We start from the raw sequence: 22683 nt of genomic DNA, 5'->3' as shown, positions 1-22683 counted from the left end.
TGAGGAAACTGAGCTCAAAAATCTTCAGTGACCTTCTCAGGGTCACATAGGTAGGAAGAGACAAACCTGGGACGGCAGTCCAGATCTCCAAATTCCTATCCCAAGCCTGATTTTTTTTTTTTTTTGACAAGGCAGAGTTACACAGTGAGAGAGAGAGAGACAGAGAGAAAGGTCTTTCTTCCGTTGGTTCACCCTCAAAATGGCTGCTACGGCTGGCGCTACGCCGATCCGAAGCCAGGAGCCAGGTGCTTCCTCCTGGTCTCCCATGCGGGTGCAGGGCCCAAGCACTTGGGCCATCCTCCACTGCCCTCCCGGGCCACAGCAGAGACCTGGACAGGAAGAGGAGCAACCGGGACAGAATTCGGGATGCCGGGGCCTCAGGCAGAGGATTAGCCAAGTGAGCCGCAGCGCCGGCCCCAAGCCTGATTTAACATGCAATGCCTCACCATCCTGATCATGGAATTGATGTGGAAAATCTAAAGAGAGGACAGTGGATTAAACACCAAGATGAAAACAAAAGCAACAAGATATGGCTAGAAGCAGAACTATGAAGCCAAGAGAAGAGAAATATAGTGTACTAACTCCAGAAGTTTTAGCCATGAGAAGTGAATGTTAAGTGGGTCCTTTTCATTTTGAGTAAATGATGTGATATAGTCAAAGGCAATTAAGTGAAACCACAAAAGCAAAACAAACCTCACAACCATAAAATAGGTCTGGGCAGAGATATGTGTTCAACACAGGATAAAGCATCAAAAAGAGTTGTGAAAGTTTTCACAGAGGCTTTCATTCTTCACAGGATATGTGTAGCTCTTGAACACAAGTAGGGAGAGGGGCTCATCGAAGTTCTCAGAGTCTGTCAAAGAACTGGACCATCTGCACAATCTTATCCCACTGGGATTTCATTCTCTCGCCAGATCTAGGCTTGTAGCAAAGAGACTGAGAGGTGGCTATGTGCTGCGCCTTCCCCCAACTCAATTCTTGAGTTCAGAGGAATAGTGGCACCCTGGGGATGACAAGATGTCCTCGGTGGATGTGAAGAAGGCTCTTCAGGCAGTGTTTGGCCTGCAGTGGGGGAACATTGGCACCTTCTCCTGTGTTCTCCCTTCACACTTCAGTAGAGGAGGAAATTGGCTTGGAAGTGCTGGCTGCTCAGTTGTTTTGTTGTATACCTGCCAAGACAAGAGAAGGGAAGCAGCTCACAGCCACGGAAGCACTGTGACTCCTGGGGCCAGGTGGAACATTCTTTTCTCTTGCGTCATTATGTAAATCTGAACCTGCAAAGTGATGTGTGCATTCCTCCTCTTAGAGGCACCTGCAGCATTATCAGTTTCTCAAACAGTCTGAAACTAAAAAAAATATTTAAAAATACACTGATGTTTATATAGGTAATCATTAAAGAAAAGTCTATAAGAAGTGAGAAAAACAGCAAAGCTACAAAATGCCAGAGATCTAGAGAGTTCCCACACCTGTGCCTGCCTTTTTTAGAAGGCACTCTGAAGCCCAGAAGCCCCTTTCAGTTTCCACCACCATTTCTTAGCTCCCCGCACTTCTTGAGAGAAATTCAGCCTCTGTCACTTCTCAATTTCATATGTTCTTATTCCATTTTTGCTGAGAGGCCTCAATATTTTTCCACATACTTATTCAATAGGTTCTTAAAATGTTATTTTAAAATTATTTAATTTTATTTGTAAAGCAAAGTGACATCTGATGGTTCACTCTCCAAGTGCCCACAAAACCTAGGGCTGTGCCAGGTTGAAGCCAGGTGACTGGAATTCCATCGAGGTCTTCCATGTGGTTAGCAGGAACCCAGGAACTTGGACCATCTTCTGCTGCTTTTCCAGAAGCATTAGACGGGAGCTGTATCAGAAGCAGAACAGCCAGGATTTGAACCGGGGCTCATATATGATGCAAGCTTCAGACATGGTGGCTTAATCCACTATGCCATGATACTGGTCCCCATCCTAAGATGTTATTTTTAATTATGAAGTATTTCTCTTTTTTTAACTTTTATTTAATGAATATAAATTTCCAAAGTACAGCTTATGGATTACAATGGTCCCCCCACCCATAACTTCCCTCTCACCCGCCACCATCCCCTCTCCTACTCCCTCTCCCCTTCCATTCACATCAAGATTCATTTTCAATTTTCTTTATATACAGAAGATCAATTTAGTATGTATTAAGTAAAGTTTTCATCAGTTTTCACCCACACAGAACATAAAGTGTAAGATACTGTTTCAGTACTAGTTATAGCATTACTTCACATTGAACAACACATTAAGGACAGAGATCCTACATGAGGATAAGTGCACAATGACTCCTGTTGTTGACTTAACAAATTGACACTCTTGTTTATGGCGTCAGTAATCACCCTAGGCTCTTGTCATGAGTTGCCAAGGCCATGGAGGCCTTTTGAATTTGCCAACTCTGATCAATTATGAAATATTTCAAGCATTCAAACTAAATGTAATATACCAGACCCAAGATAAAGTAGGTACACCCTCAGGATAAAGCAGGTACACCCTCAGGATAAAGCAAATGTTAATATTTTGCCATATTTGCTTCTGATCTCTCTCTCTCTTTTAAAATTATTTATTTATTGAAAGAATTACACAGAGAGAGGAAAGGCAGAGAGACAGACAGGTCTTCCATCCACTGGTTCACTACCCAATTGGCAGCAATGGCCGGAGCTACACCGATCTGAAGCCAGGAACCAGGAGCTTCTTCCGGGTCTCCCACATGGATGCAGGGGCCCAAAGCCTTGGGCCATCTTCTGCTTTCCCAGGTCATAGCAGAGAGCTGGATTGGAAGTAGAGCAGCCAGAACTCGAACCAGCGCTCATATGGGATGCTAGCACTGCAGGAGGCGGCTTTACCCGTTGTGCCATAGCGCCAGCCCCTCTGATCTCTTTTTGTAAAGAAACAGAAAAGTGAGATTGTACCTAAAAAGTTTGTGGAAAATGAAACTAAACGATAAGTTCATGGGCCAGGCACTTAGCCTAGCAATTAAGACTCCATTTAAGACACCCATGTCCCATTTCAGAGTAGCTAGTTTTCATTCTAGGCCTCTGCTCCTGAATCCAGAATGCAGCTTCCTGCCCATGCAGACCCTGGGAGGCAGCAGGTGATATAGCTCAAGTACTTGGGTCTCTTTCATCCATGTGGGAGACCTAGATTGGGTTCTAGGCTCTAGGCTTCTGCCAGGGCTACCCCTGAATGTTGTGGGCATTTTCAGATCAAAGATCTCTTTCTGTCAGTTCTTTCTCTTTCTGTGTCTCTGAAATATATATATATATATATATTTTAAAAAGATGTTTATTTTGGTGTAGAGATTTTTGAAATTTGTGTGTAATTTTTTTCATAACACACATCATCCATAAGCTTTTTCAGACTCCATGCACACTTATATTTTCCTTTGCTTTCTCTCCCTAGAGGCAACCACCAATCCAGATATCAGTATCATTTTCCTATATGTTTTCTATATATGCATGGGTCTCCACAAAGAGTAGAAGTCTGCCAACTTTTTCTGTAGAGGGCCAGATAACCAATATTTTAGGTTTTGTGGGTCTCTGGTGAATATTCTGTATTTAAATTTCCTTTTTCTTTTACAAGCCTTCAAAACTGTAAAAACCATTCTTAACTCTCAGACTACACCAAGACAAACTGGGGCCCTGATTTTGCCAATTTGGGGGCAGTTTTCTCATCCCTGAATATTTTCTCACCCTGTTTGTCTTAATAATTTGCATAGAAATACATCATACTGTTTGTGTTTGTTCACAACTTAAGTGTTTCTTCAGTATTACATTTATAAGAGGTACAAAAGTTGTTATATCTTGATCTATTTATGATTTTTTAATTGGCCACATTTTAATCCATTGTATGAATGCACTGCAATTTCCTCTTCCATTCTTTTGCCAAGAACAGTTAGGTTGTTTCCTATTTCACTTCACTGTAAATAGTGTTGCAGTTTTCTCTTTGTTAATACACTTCCTAATGTTTTAATTTTTAATTTTATTTATTTTTATTTACTTGAAAGACAAAATGACAAAAAGATGGGGAGGAATGGAGAGAAAGAGAAAGAGAGAAAGAGAGAAAAGAGAGAGAGAGAGAGAGTATCTTCCATTCACAGATTCACTCCTCAAATGCCTGTAAGAGCTGTGGCTAGCTCAGACTGAAGCAAGGAGCTAAGGACTCCATTTGGGATCTCCCACATAGGTGGCAGAGGCCCCAGGACTTGGGCCATCTTCTACTGCTTTCTTCAACACATTAGCAGGGAGCTGGATCAGAAGTGGAGCAGCCAGGACACAAACTTGCACTCTGCTAGGGGACACAGGCATGCTAAGTGTAGGTTTAACCTGCTGTACCACAATGCCAGCCTCTGCAATTTTATTTTCTTGACATAAAATCCTGCATAGTATTCTGTGGTTAGAAATGAGGATTTTGAGATCAGACAGTTGTGCCCAAATTCTGGATATCCACAGCTAGCTATTAGCTAATGCAAATAGGTTAACCTGTCTATAATTATTTCCCTTATTTATTTGAGAGTGAGAGAGAGAGTGAGAGAGAGAGAGAGAGAGAGAGAGATCCTATCTGTTAAATGTATACAACAGGCAAGAATGGGTCAGGTCAAAGTCAGGAGACAGGCACTCAATCCAGGTTTCCTACATGGGTGGCAGGGACCCAATTACTTAAGCCACTACCACTTTCTCCCAAGGTCTGCATTAGCGAGAAGCTGGAGTCAGAAGTTGGAGCTGGGCATTGAACCCAGGCATTCCAATGTGGAATGGGGGTGTCTTAACTGTTAGGCTAAAACCTGCTTCCAGTTTCTGTTAAACAGAAACAGCAGTGAGACTTATCTGTTAGAGCCATCATTCAGGGCATTAAATATTCAGAAAAGTCACTGGTACAAAGTGTTTTGATATTTTTATTTTAGCTGTTGTTGTATTTCAAACCTCTTAAATCTACCTGAAATTGTAACTTCTTTTAAGATTTGTGGCTTCTCATTGTTTTTCTTAACCAATTTATCAAAGGTTTGTCCAAATAATTGTATAATTGAAGAACCTCTGTTATTCCTTTATTTCCAATGCCACTAATTTCTTCTCTTTGCAACTCAAGCCAGTGACCTCATCTCCTTCAGGAACATAATTTCTATCTAATCTTTGCTTATGTTGCTCCTGTCAGGTTTGGTTTGTTACTAGGCCTAGCAAGGAGGGAAACCAGAAGGTGGGTAAGGCCAGTGCCTGTAACTATATGAGAAGCTGAGCCCAGCAATGGGTATCAGGACAAGTAGCAAGTGTTCAAAAGGACACAAATCTGTCAAGAAGGTTCAGTTATGGACACCAGATGAACTGTCCAAAATGACTTACCTACAGTGTTTCATAGTCTCCTCAGCCCCCAAATTCCCTATGCTCCAAGTCTGATTCAAAGAATTATATCCTTTCCATTTTTGGGGCCCAGTTCAAGTCCCACATCCTTCTTAGAGGCTTTCTTTCTTTTTAAATTTGCATTTCTTCTTTATTTCCTTTTTTTTAAATAAAAGATTTATCCATTTGAAAGACAAAGTAAAGAGGGAGACATACACACACACATGCACACACACTTACAGAGGTATTTTCCATCTACTGGTTGGCTCCCCAAATGCCTACAACAGCCAGGGCTAGACCAGACCAGAGTCAAGCACCATGAACTCCATCAGAGTCTCTTATGTTGGTGGCAGGGGCCCAAGAATTTGGGCCATCATTTGCTACTTCCCAGACACACTAGCAGGAATCTGGATCAAAAGTGGAGGAGCTGGGACTTGAACTAGGTACTCTAATATGGGATGTGAGCATTCTAATCAGTGTCTTAACCCATTGTGCCACAACAGCAGCCCCTTCTTGAAGCCTTTCTAACTTTTCCCCATCTAATGGGTCTCTTACTTCTGGATCTCTTAGCAGCTAAGAGATCAGTGAAAGAAACTGAAACCACTTTGCATATCATAATCATAGAGATTTATACAGAGAATTAGCTGCTCACGGAAACTTGAGAAGTGTTGGAATCACAAGTCCAAGTGCAGACTTTTCAGAATGATTCCAACAATAGTACAGGATCAACCTACCTTAAGAACCATACTACTTCTGCCACAGTCAAGGAAACGAAAATGAAACGATGCTGCCACTGGAAGTACAGTGGACTGTATCCATGGGCTCTGCATCCGAGAAACAACCATCAGCAGATTGAAAATATTTGACAAACGTTGCACCTGTACTTAACATGCACAAACTTTCTTCTAAAAATACAGTATAACAACTATTACATGACCCTTATATTAGATATTATGAGTAGTCTAGAAATTATTTAAAATGTACAGAAGGATGTGCATAGGTGATACGCAAATGCTATGTAAGAAACTTGATCATCTGTTGAGTATGACATCTACTGGAGGTCCTAGAATCCCCCACAAGTACAGGGATGACTGTATTTAGTTCAATGAGGCCAGCAGTAGCTTGATACCAAAACCAGACAAGGAGAAAATAAAAAAAAGAAAACCATAGGACAATATCCTTGATGAAGATAAATGCAAATATCCTCAATAAAATACCAGCAAATATTAACAAGATTATGCATTGTATGATGATTTCATTTATTTGAATTGTCCAGAATAAGCAAATTCACAGAGACAGAAAGTGGATTAGTGTTTTTCTATTGCTTAGGAGCTTGGGATATGGGTCAGGGGGACAGGGAAGTGGAGAGTGACTGCTCTTTAGTACGGTTTTTCAATCTAGAATAATGAAAATATTCCAAAAATTGATGGAGTTATGGTTGCACAACTTTCTGAGTACACAAAAAATCACTGAATTGTAAATTTTAAATGTATGAATTGTATGGTATGTGAGTTATAAAACTATTGCAAAAAAGGAAAGATAAAAATTAAAGATTACTTTTGATAATTACCTTGTGGCCAGCATTTCAAGTTGTGGTGAAAGCAAACTATTGGTACAATTTGGGCAGTTGCATAGTCAACAAACTAATTTGCACATACAAAATGGTTTAGGAAATACTGCATTTGGTGATCACTCTAAAATGTCCATGTAGAAGAAACTTTGGAAAGGGATCTGGTTGGAAGGGGCTAGGATATTACTTTTGAGGCTGCTTATAAAGTAGTCACACTCAGGCCGGCGCCGTGGCTTAACAGGCTAATCCTCCACCTTGCGGGGCGCTGGATTCTATCCCGGTTGCCCCTCTTCCAGGCCAGCTCTCTGCTATGGCCCGGGAAGGCAGTGGAGGATGGCCCAAGTGCTTGGGCCCTGCACCCGCATGGGAGACCAGGAGAAGCACCTGGCTCCTGGCTTCGGACCAGCACGATGCGCCGGCCGCAGCGGCCATTGGAGGGTGAACCAACTGCAAAGGAAGACCTTTCTCTCTCTCTCTCAACATCCACTCTGCCTGTCAAAAAAAAAAAGCTTTAAAAAAATAAAGTAGTCACACTCTTCACAGATGTCTTTCCTTGTGGTGGCACTGAGGAAAGGCCAATTGATATAGATCATGGGAGGGATATCTGTATCTTTCGATGCAATTTGATTTCACCATCTCCCGACCGCTAAACTGGCAGTTGGAATATAAGCTGTGTCAGCATATAGACTACGTCTTGCTGGTTCATTACTATAGCTCTTGTGCTTGCTTTATAATGTACTTGTAATGAATGCTTGTTGAATGAATACATGATGCCATCACTTCTTGGAAGTTACATGAAAATATCAATGAAGCCTTGAGGGCTCCAATAAATAACTCATGCTAGTTTTGGAAGAAAATGAGCAAAAAGATAAGGAAGTGCCTAATGGAAGCCAAAGTATCATTTGCATTATCAATAATAGTTAAGTGATTTGGTTTATATAACTATATTTACAGTTTATATAACTTAACGAATAGTTAAGAATATAGTTTATATCTAAAGGCATGTGGAACAATGAATGAAACCTCAGAACCAGATAGATACACTACTGTGCAAAGGTGCATAAGTAGCAGCCCCAATTTGTTCATACCTTCTTGAAGAGTTCCCTCATACACTGACTCTGGTCTCAGCTACATGACTTGCTTTGGTCAATGGGACATTAGAAAATGTGACACAAGCAGACATTTGGAAAAATTCTTGCCCATTGAAACTTTTACTCTCTTACTGCTGTGAAACATTCCATCCTCATGAGGATGATCCCATACTAGATTTTCTAAAGGATGAGACACCATGTGAACAGACACCTCAGCTATACTAGTTATTTTAGCTGTCCCAGATGAGACCACAGACATGTTAGTAAAGCTATTAAGCTATTGTGTACCATTAAGTTCTAGTTGAGTCAGCCTAGACTAGAAGATCCTGTGAAGTTAGCCAGTAGAATCATAAGTAATAATGTTTGCTGTTTTAAGCCACTGTTGAGGGTTGAGTTGAGTCCCTTAAAAGATATATTGCAATTATAATTCTTGGTACCTGTGAGTGTGACATTATTTCGAATTAGGTTCTTTGCAAATGTAATTAAAAAATGTAAGTCAACATGAAGGTATACTGGAATAAGGTGGGCCCTTAATTCAATATGACTGGTGTCCTTACAACAAAAGGAGAAGAGATGCAAAGACAAACAGAAGAAAAAAACAGACATGTAGCAGTGGAGGCAGGGTTTAGAGTGACGAGTCTATAAACCAATGAAAATCTAGGGTTGCTGGGAACAACTGAGGCATGTAACAGATTCTTCCCTAGAGCTTTCAAAGAGAACATGACACCTTGATTTCAGAATTCTAACGTCTAGGATGGTGAGAGAATAAAACTTCGTGTTTTTTTTAACTTTTATTTAGTAAATATAATTTTCCAAAGTACAGTTTATGGATTACAATGGCTTTTCCCCCCATAACTTCCCTCCCACCCGCACCCCTCCCATCTCCCACTCCCTCTCCCATTCCATTCACATCAAGATTCATTTTCAGTTATTTCACCCCTCCCCCCAGAGTCAGGTGTTTCTGCTAGGCTCAGGGCCGGTGCAGACCTGAGGTCGCCCTGCTTATGACGTATCTCCAAAATGGCGCCTGCTCTGTCTTGCTGGTCTTTGAGAGGTGAGCGGAGAGAGAGAAACCTGTGTCCGTATCGGTCACTTTTTTTTTTTCCTCTCTCTCTTCTAGTTAGCCTGGTGAATTTTTCCCCATGGAGTTTCAAGCCTTGTTCCCTCTAGCCTCCTCTTTCTGCTTGCCTGCTGGTGTCTCGGGCTATTGAGGTTCGGCTCACCTCGCGTTCCAGCGCTGCTGTGTTGAGTCTGCCGCTGGTGTCCCGAACTTGGGCTCCCACGCTCTCCACGCAGGTCCACTGTGAATCACTAGTTCCGGAAGAGTTTCCTCTGCTGTTTCATCCCCTACTCTTCCTTGACCCTGCGGTATCTCCACTTATATTAAACTGTCTCTCCCCCGGACTAATAGTGTGCTCCCTGCCTATTCCGCCATCTTGCCCAATGGTTTGCTAAGTATTCATGTGATATTGCTATTGTCAGCAAGCGATCTAGGACTTGCTCCCTCATTTCTCTATTCTAAGCCCAACTTGTTCTTTCATTTCTCTATTCTCTTTAAGGTAGGAAACTAATTCTATTATAAAGGAATCTGTAGGATGCACAATTTAAACTTTAGACCTTATAAAAGAGATGGCTAACATTTTTCTGTAATAGCATAGCCAAAATAAGAACTTAAATAATAATCTCATAGCTAGATTCACTTCGCCATCAGCGAAGTATACAGTAAGTAGAAAAAACCTCCCTTTCAGACCAAAGGGAAAGAAAGTTTTTAAGTGAGAATATAATTTTCCTCATGGGCATTGTCTACCTTAGAAGAACTACTACAGAACATGCCTGTGACTATAGACTTGTAGTTCAGGCCACCAAAGATTAGAGATGGGACTTGGGCACTCCCTTGACTTGCATCCTCTGGTCTGCTTTAACACAAACCAGGAGGAAAAGAAAGCTCGGCATCAGAAGCAATGGGTGGCAGGCCTATTAATGGCTGATCTGTGCAGTGATCTGCCCTCAAGGAGACCCAACAGGCCAGTCCACTGCAGTGGCTTGCAATGTGGTAAGCCTGGGCTTCAGCAGAAGTCAGCTTGTGAAGAGCCCTGGCAGCTCTGCCAAGGGTTGGATCACTGGAAATGGACCTGCCCTGGAGTCGAAGGATGCCCAGGTCAGAGCCACAGATCTTATTGGCTCTAAGCTGAAAAGCCCTTCACTCAGCCCAACTTCCAAAGTGACCACTGCAGCTGAGGGGATGGTCAAGTAGGGTCAGCAACATTGCAGGCAGAACTGTAAATTTCTTGTTAGAGACGCCCCCTGCCTTTACCTGGCCAGCTCTCCTCCCAGGCCAGCTAAGTGATGAAAGTCAACAGAGTGCCTTCCCCTAGGAGGTTCACACCTCCCTTAGGATATACCCCATGTGAAGAGATAGATAGGTCTGGGCCTCTTCACTTACAAGGCCTAAAGCCCACTTAATGCTGTATAATTGTTCAAACCTGGTAAATGCCACTCTTAGGATCATTGGTTACTATCCTCACTCTGTCTTTTATGACCTTGTCTAAATATGATCAGAGTCAGCGAACTTGGAAGGCTTCCATAGCCTTGGCAACTCATGACGACAGCCTAGGGTGGTTACTGGAGCCATAAACTAGAGTGTCAATTTGTTGGGTCAACAACAGGAGCCACTGTGCACTTGCTCCTCATGTGAGATCTCTGTCCTTAATGTGCTGTACATTGTGATTTAATGCTATAACTAGTTCTCAAACAGTATGTTTCACTTTGTGTTTCTATGTGGGTGCAAACTGTTGAAATCTTTATACTAAATTGATCTTCTGTATATAAAGAGAATTGAAAATGAATCTTGATGCAAATGGAAATGGAGAGGGAGCGGGAGAGGGGAGGTTACTGGGTGGAAGGGAAGTTATGGGAGGGGGAGGCCATTGTAATCCATAAGCTGTACACTGGAAATTTATATTCATTAAATAAAAGTTAAAAAAAAGATTCATTTTCAATTATCTTTATATACAGAACATCAATTAATATATATTAAGTAAAGATTTCATCAGTTTGCACCCACACAGAACATAAAGCGTAAAATACTGTTTGAGTACCAGTCATAGAATTAATTCAATTTGGATAACACATTAAGGACAGAGATCAAGCTTTTACCACTATGTTAAGGCAGCCCCTGAAAACTAATACAGTCATTAAATATGAGGGTAGTTTGTTACATGGTAAAAACTAGCTGATATACTTGCCTGCTCCTTCACAGCAGCACTGGATCAGGAAAAGGCTCCCAAAGCTTCTCAGAGAAAGGTTACTGAACAAAGAGTGTTCTATTAGAAAGTTTCTCTTAAAAGGGAAATACGAAGTTGAGGGCCTATTAACCTAATGGATTCTCCCCAAATTAATTTAACCATTCCACGTATCATGTGGTAGAATTTGTACAGAATCCAAGATTGTCACATTAATTAAATCCCCCCTATGAAAGAAAGCATTAAGGATTGGGGAAAAAACAATCCTTTTAATAGGTGTCATGTAATGAATAGATGACAAGTCAGATTTGTTCTTGCTAAGATTTCTAAAGAACAACTAGGATGATCATCCAGGTTAATTGTGATCCTGGGTGAGCATCATGGTTGCAGCTTGATGTGGTATATTTTTCCCATTAGCTGCAACATTCTACTTTTCCCATTAGCCAAGTATGGATACACCAAATTCAAGGTCATGAATATTTATGCCTGTATTTTCTTCTAAGAATATTATAGCTTTAGCTGTTAGAGTTAAGTCATTGACCATTTGAGTTAATTTGGGTACTCATATGTGGTGCAAGGAAGGGGTTCAGCTTTATTCACTTGTATTCATGATCCAAAGGGAGGAAATCACATAGTATATCACTTTGTGTTTTTTTTATATACAGAAGATTAATTTAGTATACATTAAGTAAAGATTTCAACAGTTTGCACCCACATAGAAACACAAAGTGAAACATACTGTTTGAGTACTAGTTATAGCATTAAATCACAATGTACAGCACATTAAGGACAGAGATCCCACATGAGGAGCAAGTGCACAGTGACTCCTGTTGTTGACCCAACAAATTGACACTTTAGTTTATGGCTCCAGTAACCACCCTAGGCTGTCGTCATGAGTTGCCAAGGCTATGGAAGCCTTCCAAGTTTGCCGACTCTGATCATATTTAGACAAGGTCATAAAAGACAGAGTGAGGATAGTAACCAATGATCCTAAGAGTGGCATTAACCAGGTCTGAACAATTAATAGTATATCACTTTGAATCTAATAGAACAGTGAGGCACTTACAGTGGATTACCATTTATTATAATTCCTGAATATGTTATCTTTTAATATGTCTGGAGACACTTCAGTTTTTTCTGGAGAACTCACCTATTAGCTCAAATTTCCAAATAAGTTATTACTTTGAGGAGTGACTTGAGAGTCTATGAGTCCTGTCCAGTCATTTATTCAAATTTTAATGTACAACAATAGCATCTGTAATGTTTATGGACATTGGAAATGATTGTGCCATCTTGATGAATCCCACTGCATGGTGCTGAGTTCTAGTTCTTGTTGGAAGATGATCTTTTAAATTTTATGATTGTTTTATTTACCTTAAGTAGTAGGTCACATTCCCATATTTACTGCTGGTGGTTTTGTGTGGGATGCTCCCAGTCAGAGGGATTCTGTGGAGGCAAAAAAGAGCCATCATTAATCTAACAGACATTTCTTGGATACTTACCAAGTTTAAGGCAATGTTCTAGATGCTCAAGGATACAAAAAGTGGTGGAAAATTGATTTTATCTTCAAAGAGCTGGTAAACTGCTTCAGGATATAAAATAGGTTTATAAATTACCATAGCACTAAGGTAAAACCAGTGAAAGAACATAGGAATGTTACAAAAAATGAAGGTTTTTGAAGAATCTATAGTAGATAGGGTAGCCATACATCTTGGTTTTCCCTGTAAAAATCAAATTAGCATCTGTTGTCCTTTTTGATAATGCCTGCTTCTCTCTGGAAAGCATCATGGTTTGTATAATAAAGTGCATCATCACTCAAAAAAATAGATGAACAGTTATTATATTATGGTTCCCTGGTAAAAGAAATGAGGTAGTGAAAAAGGCAACTGCATACAAAAATCTGTTGCATTTCTATATACTTGCAATGAAGAATTTAAAGTAAATTAAGAAAATAATTTAAATAGAATAAAATATTTAGAGATAAATTTAGCCACAGAGAAGATATACATTGAAAACTATAAGATATTACTGAAAGGACCTAAGGAAGACCTAAACAAATGGAATGATATTTTATTTTTATGGATTAGAAAACTTAATATTGTTAAGATGACAATACTATCCAAAGTGATCTACAGATTGGATGTACTCCCTTTAAAAATTCCAACAGCATTTTTTTTACAGAAATAAAAAAATAAGACAAAAATTAATATGATATTTCAAAAGACCCTGAATAGACAAAGCAATCTTGTAAAAGCAAAGTTGGAAGACTCACACTTCCTGATTTCAAAATTTACAACATGGGATTAAGAAGGGGAAATAGGGAGGAAGCTTGCTGCTCTAGTCTAGGAGAAGAGTTTTTAAAATTGGGAAGAGTGCAGTCTCAGGGAAGAGTTAGGGAGAAAACAGCGGAGGAAGCTCTACACAAATTGGAGGGACACAGTGAACCTATGTGGTAGGTGAAGACAAGCACAAATCAGGACCCCAGCAGCCAAGAGCCTCTGCACCAGCGTCGGAGAGTGAAGTGAGACCAGATTGAAGCAGCCCAAGCCACTGCCAAAAAAGCTGTTAGAGGAGCCTTGAGGTAATCCAGCTTGGCGCCCTGTGGGGGATAGTGTACTTGCCAAACTAGAGGAGAAAAAGCAAAGGAGGGGGCATGTTTTCTCTCTCCCCAATCACCCTGCAATGGCATTATATAACAAGCTGATAGAGAGCAGGCACCATTTTTGACATACATAACAGCCATGCCAGCTCATGTTTATGCCCAGCAACCAGCCAAGTGGAGACTCCTGAGTCTGGTAGGGAGAACAGACAGACCTTCTGCATGGATTAAAAAACAAACCCCTTCTATTTGCTGCCTACAAGAAACACATCTCACCAACAAAGTTGCATGCAGACTGAAAGTGAAATGAAGGAAAAAGATATTCCATGCTAGTAGAAACCAAAATAGAGCTGGTGTAGCCATCCTAATATCAGACAAAATAGACTTTAACACAAAAACTGCTAAAAGAGACAAAGAAGGGCACTATCTAATGATTAAGGGATCAATTCAACAAAAAGATGTAATTATTATAATAAACGTATATACAACTAATTACAGGGGACCTGGCTATTTAAAAGAAATAGTAAGGGTTCCAAAGAGAAACATATACTCAAATATACTACTAAGGGGGGGTTTCAATACCCACTTTCAGCAATGGACAGATCAACCAGACAGAATATCAACAAGGAAGCAGCAGAGTTAATAGACACTATAGACCAAATGGACATAACAGATACTTACAGAACTTTTCATCCTACAGATGCAGAATACACATTCTTCTCAGCAGTGCACAGAACTTTATCTAAGATTGACCACATATTAGGCCATAAAGCAAGTATTAGCAAATTCAAAAGGATTAAAATCATACCTTGCATCTTGTTGGACCACAATGCAATGAAGCTGGAAATCAGCAACTCAGGAATCTCTAGAACATATGCAAATGCATGGAGACTGAAAAACATGCTCCAGAATGAACAGTGGGTCATAGAAGAAACCAAAAGAGAAATCAAAATCTTTCTGGAAGCAAATAGAGATAATAACACAACATATCAAAACTTATGGGATACAGCAAATGCAGTGTTAAGAGGGAAGTTTATAGCAATAGGTGTCTACATCAAGAAATTGGAAAGGCACCAAATAAATGATCTATCAATGCATCTCAAGGATCTAGAAAAACTACAGCAAACCAAACCCAAAACTAGTAGGAGAAAAGAAATAATTAAAATTAGAGAAGAAATTAACAAAATTGAATCCAAAAAACAATACAAAAGATCAGCAAAATGAAGAGTTTGTTTTTTAAAAAAAATTAAGAAAATTGGCCCAACTGATTGAAAAAAGGAGAAAGAAGATGCAAATTTATAAAATTAGAGATGAAAACGGAAACGTAACAACAGACACCTCAAAAATAAAAAAAGAATTATCAGAAATTACTACAAAGAGCTGTATGCCAACAAACTGGGAAATCTATCAGAAATGGATAGATTCCTGGACACACACAACCTGCCTAAATTGAACCATGAAGACATTGAAAACTTAAACAGACCCATAACCAAGACAGAAAGTAAATCAGTAATAAAGTTCCTCCCAAAAAAGGAAAGCCCAGGACTGGATGCCTTCACTGCTGAATTCTACCAGACATTTAAAGAAGAACTACTTCCAATTCTTCTCAAGTTGTTCAAAACAATTGAAAGGGAGGGAATCCTCCCAAACTCCTTCTATGAAACCTGCATCACCTAATTCCTTAACCAGAAAAAAAAAAAAAACAGAAAAAGAGAACTATAGATAGATATCTCTGATGAATGTAGATACAAAAATCCTCAACAAATTTTAGCTAATAAAATCCAATATAAATCAGAAAGATCATTCACCTGGACCAAGTGAGATTTATCCTTGATATGCAGGGATGGTTCAACTTTCACAAATCAGTCAATGTGATACATCACATTAACAAACTGCAGGAAAAAAACCCTATGATTCTCTGAATAGAGGCAGAGAAAGCATTTGATAAAATACAACAACCTATCATGATGATAACTCTAAGTAAACTGGGTATATTAGGAACATTTCTCAATGCAATTGAGGCAATTTATGACATGCCCAAGGCCAGCATCCTATTGAATGTGAAAAATTTGGAAGCCTTCCCACTGAGATCTGGTACCAGAGAAGGATACCTACTCTCACCACTGGTATTCAATATAGTCCTGGAAGTTTTAGCCAGAGCCATTAGGCAAGAAAATTTGTAATCAAAGGGATACAAATTGGGAATGAGGAAGTCAAACTACCCCTATTTGCAGATGACATGATTCTATATATAGGGAATTCAAAAGACTCCACCAAGAGACTATTGGAACTCACAGAAGCATTTGGTAAAGTAGCAGGATATAAAATCAATACACAAAAATCAACAGCCTTTGTATACACAGACAATGCCAAGTCTGAGAAAGATCTTCTAAGATCAATGCCATTCACAATAGCTACAAAAAAAAATCAAATACCTTGGAATAAATTTAACCAAGGATGTCAAAGACCTCTACAACAAGAATTACAAAACATTAAAGAAAGACATAGAATAAGATACAAAAAAGTGGAAAAATCTGCCATGTTCATGGATTGGAAGAATCAATATTATCAGAATGTCCATTCTTCCAAAAGCAATTTACAAATTCAATATGATACGAATCAAAATACCAAAAACATTCTTCTCACATATAGAAAAAAATGGTGCTGAAATTCATATGGAAACACAGGAAACCTTGAACAGCTAAAGAAATCTTATACAACAAAAACAAAGCTTGAAGCATCACAATATCAAATTTCAAGACATACTACAAGGCAGTTATAATCAAAACAGCCTGGTACAGGCACAAAAACAGATGAATAGAGAAATGGAACAAAATAGAAATGCCAGAAATCATTCCAAGCATCTCTAGCCAACTTATATGTGACCAAGGAGCTAAAACCAATCCCTGGAGCAAGGACAGTCTTTTCAACAAATGGTGCTGGGAAAACTGGATTTCCACTTGCAGAAGTAGAAAGCAGGACCCCTACATTACACCTTATGAAAAAATCCATTCAAAATGGATTAAATACCTAAATCTATGATTCAATACCATCAAATCACTAGAGAACATTGGGTAAACCATTCAAGATATTTGCACAGGCAATAGAAACCAAAATCCACAAATGGGATTGCATCAAGTTGAGAAGCTTCTGTACTGCAAAAGAAACACTCAGGAAAGTGATGAGACAACCAACAAAATGGGAGAAATTATTTTCAAACTATGGAACTGATGTAGGTTTGATAACCAGAATATATAAAGAGATCAAGAAACTCCACAACAAAACAAACAACCCAGTTAGGAAATGGGCCAAAGACTTAAACAGACATTTTTCAAAAGAGGAAATCCAAATGGCCAACAGACACATGAAAAAAATGTTCAGGATCACTAGCCCTCAGGGAAATGCAAATCAAAACCACAATGAAGTCTCACCTCACCCCAGTTAGAATGGCTTTCATACAGAAATCATCAAACAACAAATGCTAGAGAGGATGTGCGCAAAAGGGCACCCTAACCCACTATTTGTGGGAATGCAAACTAGTAAAACCACTATGGAAGAAGACAGAAATATGAACATAGACCTACCATATGACCCAGCCATCCCACTCTTGGGGAATTTACCCAAGAAAAATGAAATCAGCATATGAAAGTATACTCTGCACCCCCATGTTTATTGCAGCTCAATTCACAATAGCTAAGACATGGAATCAACCTAAATTCCCATCAACTGAAGGCGGATAAAGAAATTATGGGAAATGTACTCTATAGAATACTACACAGAGGTAAAAAAAAATCTGGTCATTTTCAACAAAATGGAAAAAATCTGGAAAACATCATACTTAGTGAAATAACCCAGTCCCAAAGAGACAAATTCCATATGTTCTCCCTGATCTATGATAACTAATAGAGCACCTAAAAGCTAATTTGTGGAAGTAAAATTGACACTTTGAGAAGCAATGACTTCAACAGCTCTTGTATTGACTGTCAAGGAACAGTTTTTTTCTCTTCTTTATACTATTTGTTGAACTCTTTACTTAATATACAGTTAATCATAATGTATAAAGTCAACTGAAAATAGATCTCAGTAAACAATAAGGGTGGGAATAAGAGAGGGTGGAAGAAGTTTGTTACTATAAAGTTGTATAGTCCTGCATACATTCCTATGGACTTACTTCTAAGGGTACAGTTAAAAAATTTGCCATGGAACTCCAAATCTCATAAAACTGGGTGGTAAAAATGACATCTTGAGTGTTAAAGTGACCATATTAAGTGTTAAAATGATCATATAGATAGGATTAAGTGTTTTAGGGAGCATGTAAATATGATCAGGTGTCTGGTAATAATAATTGATAGAATTAAAATGGAGAGAATATTCCAACATGGGAAGCAGTCCACACAGCAGACTCATAGAATGACAATCGCTCTAAATAGCACTCTGACCTCAGAATCAGCCCTTAAGGCATTCTGGCTTGGCTGAAAAGCCCGGGAGAGCATTTCAGGCATGGAAAGCCAAAACACTGTGGCAAAAAAAGTCCTACATGAAGGATCTCTCTGAGATAGACCCCAGTGGGAAGAACTGGCCATCAAAGAAGGATGTACTTTTCTCTGAATGGAGGAGTGAACTTATACCTGAACTTATGACCTGTTCTAAATACTGATAGAGATTGTGGATTCAAAAGGCTTCCATAGCCTTGGCAGTTCATGTCAGGAGCCTCCGTTGATCACTGACGTCATATATAAGAGTGTTAATTGTTAAATTAACAACAGGAGTCACTGTGCACTTACTTCCCATGGAGGACTTCTGTCCTTAATGAGTTATATTATGAGAATTAACTGTAAAACTTGTTCTTAAACAGTTTTTTGTGTGTATGTGTGTGTGTGTGTGCAAATTGTTGAAATCTTTACTTATTATAGAGTTGGTCTTCTGTGTATCAAATTAATTGAAAATGAATCTTAATAGAAAACGGGACTGGGAATGGGAGAAGGAAGAGGAGAAGAGGAGATGGGGGGGAGTAGGGGTGGGAGGGTGTGTAGTTGAAACAATCACTATATTCCTAATGTTTTACTTAGGAAACTTGTACTCATTAAATAGAAGGTTTCTTTGGTGGAAAAACTTGCAATATAGTTACAGTAATTAAAACAGTGTGGACTAGCAGGACAGAAAGGCCAACGGAATAGAATGGGGAGCCCAGAAATAAGCCCTTGCCTACATGGTTAATTGAATTTCAAGAATGCTATGACCATTCAATGTGGAAGGGACAAGCTTTTTAACTAAATGTTTAAGTATACTGTAATTTTGGAGTTTATTTGAGCATTCAATGATTCATTAAGCAGGCAACATATGATCTAAAACGGTTCAATGTACTACCAAGGGACACACACACACACAAAAACTCATATAAGGTGGTTGTATATAGTAGATAAAGAAAATATTTGATTAATTAAAGTGGAAAGTCCTTAGATTAGTTGATGATTTCTGACTGGTAACATCTCTAGTTAGGGAATAGCTGGTTATTGTTTGCATTTAGTAGGGTTCCAGTTTGCTTATATAGAAACTCAGTGTGCTGGAGTTATCTGTCTGTCTAATGCCCTCTCCACTGATTTTTAGAACATAGTTTACTGTTGCCTCTTAAATTAGATAGTGAAATCCTGAGGGCAGGCCTAATGCATATCTTGTCTATTGCCTAGATTGAGAACATAGCAAAAGTTCATGAAATATATACGAAGGTACTTAAAAAAAACTCATGGAGAAATGCTATTCAAATATAAATTTATTCTGGTATGAAACAACTTTGACATCCATGCATAGTTTTTTCGTAATGCATGTGTACCACAAATATTTTGAAGATATCTCATGATGGTTGATTAAAAAATTAAATCAATTTGAGATGATATATTGCTTTGTTTTTCCCCTCTTCTGCTTCTAATCAGGATAATTACGAAATTACTGTGAAAGTTAAAATTTCTGCCTACTCTTCATTTAATGAGAAATACAAATTCTCATTAAGCACTTATATTGCTTTATTTCTTAAGAGCTCATTTGTGTTGATTCCTGAGCAGGTCAATCTTGATGTATTTATAGCTTCAAATTGAGAAGGTATTTTGTTTAAGATGCATACTTTTTAAGGAGATGTGATGAAATTTGTAGTCCTATACTAATACATAGTGCAAAACAAGACAATTAGGATTCAAACAGAACAGATGATTTTTTTACAGAAATTTGGTGGAGCATATGCTGACAAGTAAGTGAATTGAACCACTTCCAGGCAGGAAGAGAAAAAAAGAAACAGTTTGGGTTTCACAGTTTTCTTTACCTTAAAAGAACCATTTTACACAATTATTGGTATATGGTTCTCCCTTCCCCTGGATTAAGCTCAAGAAGAAATTTATTCTGCCTGATTTTTTTATAAACCACTTTGGATAGCAATCAGCAATATCTTCAATGAGAGTTTTGCAGAAGGCATAGCAGCTTTACTTAAATAAGCAGGCTATTTATCAATTACAAGACTGAAGGTAAAATGCTGTATTATACTATAGCATAGGCATTTCTCAAGGGGCCTCGAGTGGTATGATCTACATATTTTCTTAAGAATCCACTGTACAAGAGCTACATTTTAGTAATTATTACTTTTTATATTTTAAAAATTTATTAATATTTGAGTAAATATTATTTATTATTTATTTATTATATTATTAAAGAGAAAGACCAATATTCCATCTGCAGGTTCATTCCTCAAATGCCGGGAGCATCCAAGTCTGGGCCAGGTAGAAGTCAGGAGACAACAGGCAATGGCTCAAGTAATTGGGTTCAAGTTCCAGGCTCATGGCTTCAGGCTTGCCTAACTCCAGTTGTTACTGTCTTTTTTTGGTGGTGGGGAAGTGGACTAGCAGATGGAAGATCCCTGCCTGTTGCTGTCTCTCTGCCTTTCAAATAAATAAAAGGCAAATAAACCAAAAAAATTAAAAAGAGAGAAACCATGATCAACAACTGATTCCAGACAGCATTGGAAAAGATGGAAAAGACTTGCCAGTCTCTTTATTCCCTCCATGATGTATTTGCTAGAAAAGCAAAAATGCTGAAGAAGTCCACATTTAAATAGGGAAAACTCATGTTGCTTCATTGTGAAGGCTGTAGTTCTGGAAATTGTACTGCAGGTGCAACTGGGGCTAAAGTCGAACAGGTTGATGGAAATAAATCACTCTGAATCCAAAAATCTGTTTGAAAGATACTTTAAAAAAAAGATTTTACTTACTTATTTGACTGGCAAAGATATAGACAGTGAGAGGGAGAGACAGAGACAGAGGTCTTCCATCCGCTGGTTCACTCCCCAGATGGTTGCCATGGCCAGAGCTGGGCCAATCTGAAGTCAGGAGCTAGGAGCTTCTTCCAGATCTCCCACATGGGTGCAGGGGTCCACGGACTTGGACCAACTTCTGCAGATTTCCCAGGCCATAACAGAGAGTTTGATTGGAAGAGGAGCAGCCGAGACTAAAACTGGTGCCCATTTGGGATGTCAGTGCCACAAGCAGAGGACTAACCTGCTGTGCCACAGCATTGCTTCCCTGAAACACAGACTTTTAATGGTGATAAATAAAAGGTCCTATTTGAAAACAAAAACAAAAACGAAACAAAGAGAAATGAAATAGTTAAGAGAGTTGGAGATCTAGTTGAGGAGAAAATGGGGAGGTGGGATTGCTAAGGAAGTAGGGGTGGGTCTACAAAAATTCATTCTTAACTGAATGAATCAAGACATAGTTAATTGGGGCCGGCACAGTGACACAGTGGGTAAAGCCTCTGCCTGCAGTGCCGGCATGCCATATGGATGCCTGTTCAAGTCCCAGTTGCTCCACTTGTGATCCAGCTCTCTGCTATGGCCTGGGAAATCAGTAGAAGATGGCCCAAGTCCGTGGGCCCCTGCACCCGAATGGGAGACCTGGAAGAAGCTCCTGGCTCCTGGTTTAGGATTAACACAGCTCTGGCCATTGTAGCCATCTGGGGAGTGAACCAGCAGAAGGAAGACCTCTCTCTCTCTCTCTCTCTCTCTCTCTCTCTCTCTCTCTCTCTGCCTCTGCCTCCTCATAACTCTGTCTTTCAAATAAATAGATAAATAAATCTTAAAAAAAAGACATAGATAATTGTCCTGATATGTCTGCTTGGATGTTGTATGGGCAACTCAAATTCAAATGGTTGAAACCCTAGCCTAACCTTTCCATTTAACCTTGTTCTCCTTCTTTTTTTAAAGATGTATTTATTTACTTGAAACAGTTACACAGAGAGAGGGAAAGAGATGGAGACAGAGAGAGAGAGAGAAAGAGAGGTCTTCCATCCTCTGGTTCACTCCCTAGTTGGCCACAATGGCCGGAGCTGCACTGATCTGAAGCCAGGAGCCGGGAGCTTCCTCTGGCTCTCCCACGTGGGTGCAGGGGTCCGAGGACTTGGGCCATCTTCTACTGCTTTCCCAGGCCATAGCAGAGAGCTGGATTGGAAGTGGAGCAGCCGGGTCTCAATCTGGCACCCATATAGTGATGCTAGCATGGCAGGAGGCTGCTTTACCCGCTATGCCACAGCGCCAGCCCCCCTCCTTATTTCTATTAGTGGTTGCATTGTCCCCTGAGCTGGGAAACAGGAGAGCTTGATTCTGGTTCTGACTTCCTTACTAGCTTTCTGTATTAATCTCTTGGTGTTTTTCAGCTTAAAATGTCTCATCTGTGCAGTCAGAGAACAAGGCTGGATGCTATCAAAAGTATTGTCCTGCCTAGGATAGTTACTGGCGCCATAAACTAGAGTGTCAATTTCTTGGGTCAACAACAGGAACCACT

Source organism: Lepus europaeus, chromosome X (genome assembly GCF_033115175.1).
Source record: "Lepus europaeus isolate LE1 chromosome X, mLepTim1.pri, whole genome shotgun sequence".
In the NCBI taxonomy this organism is placed as follows: domain Eukaryota; kingdom Metazoa; phylum Chordata; class Mammalia; order Lagomorpha; family Leporidae; genus Lepus; species Lepus europaeus.
Note: the sequence above shows the minus strand (reverse complement) of the source record.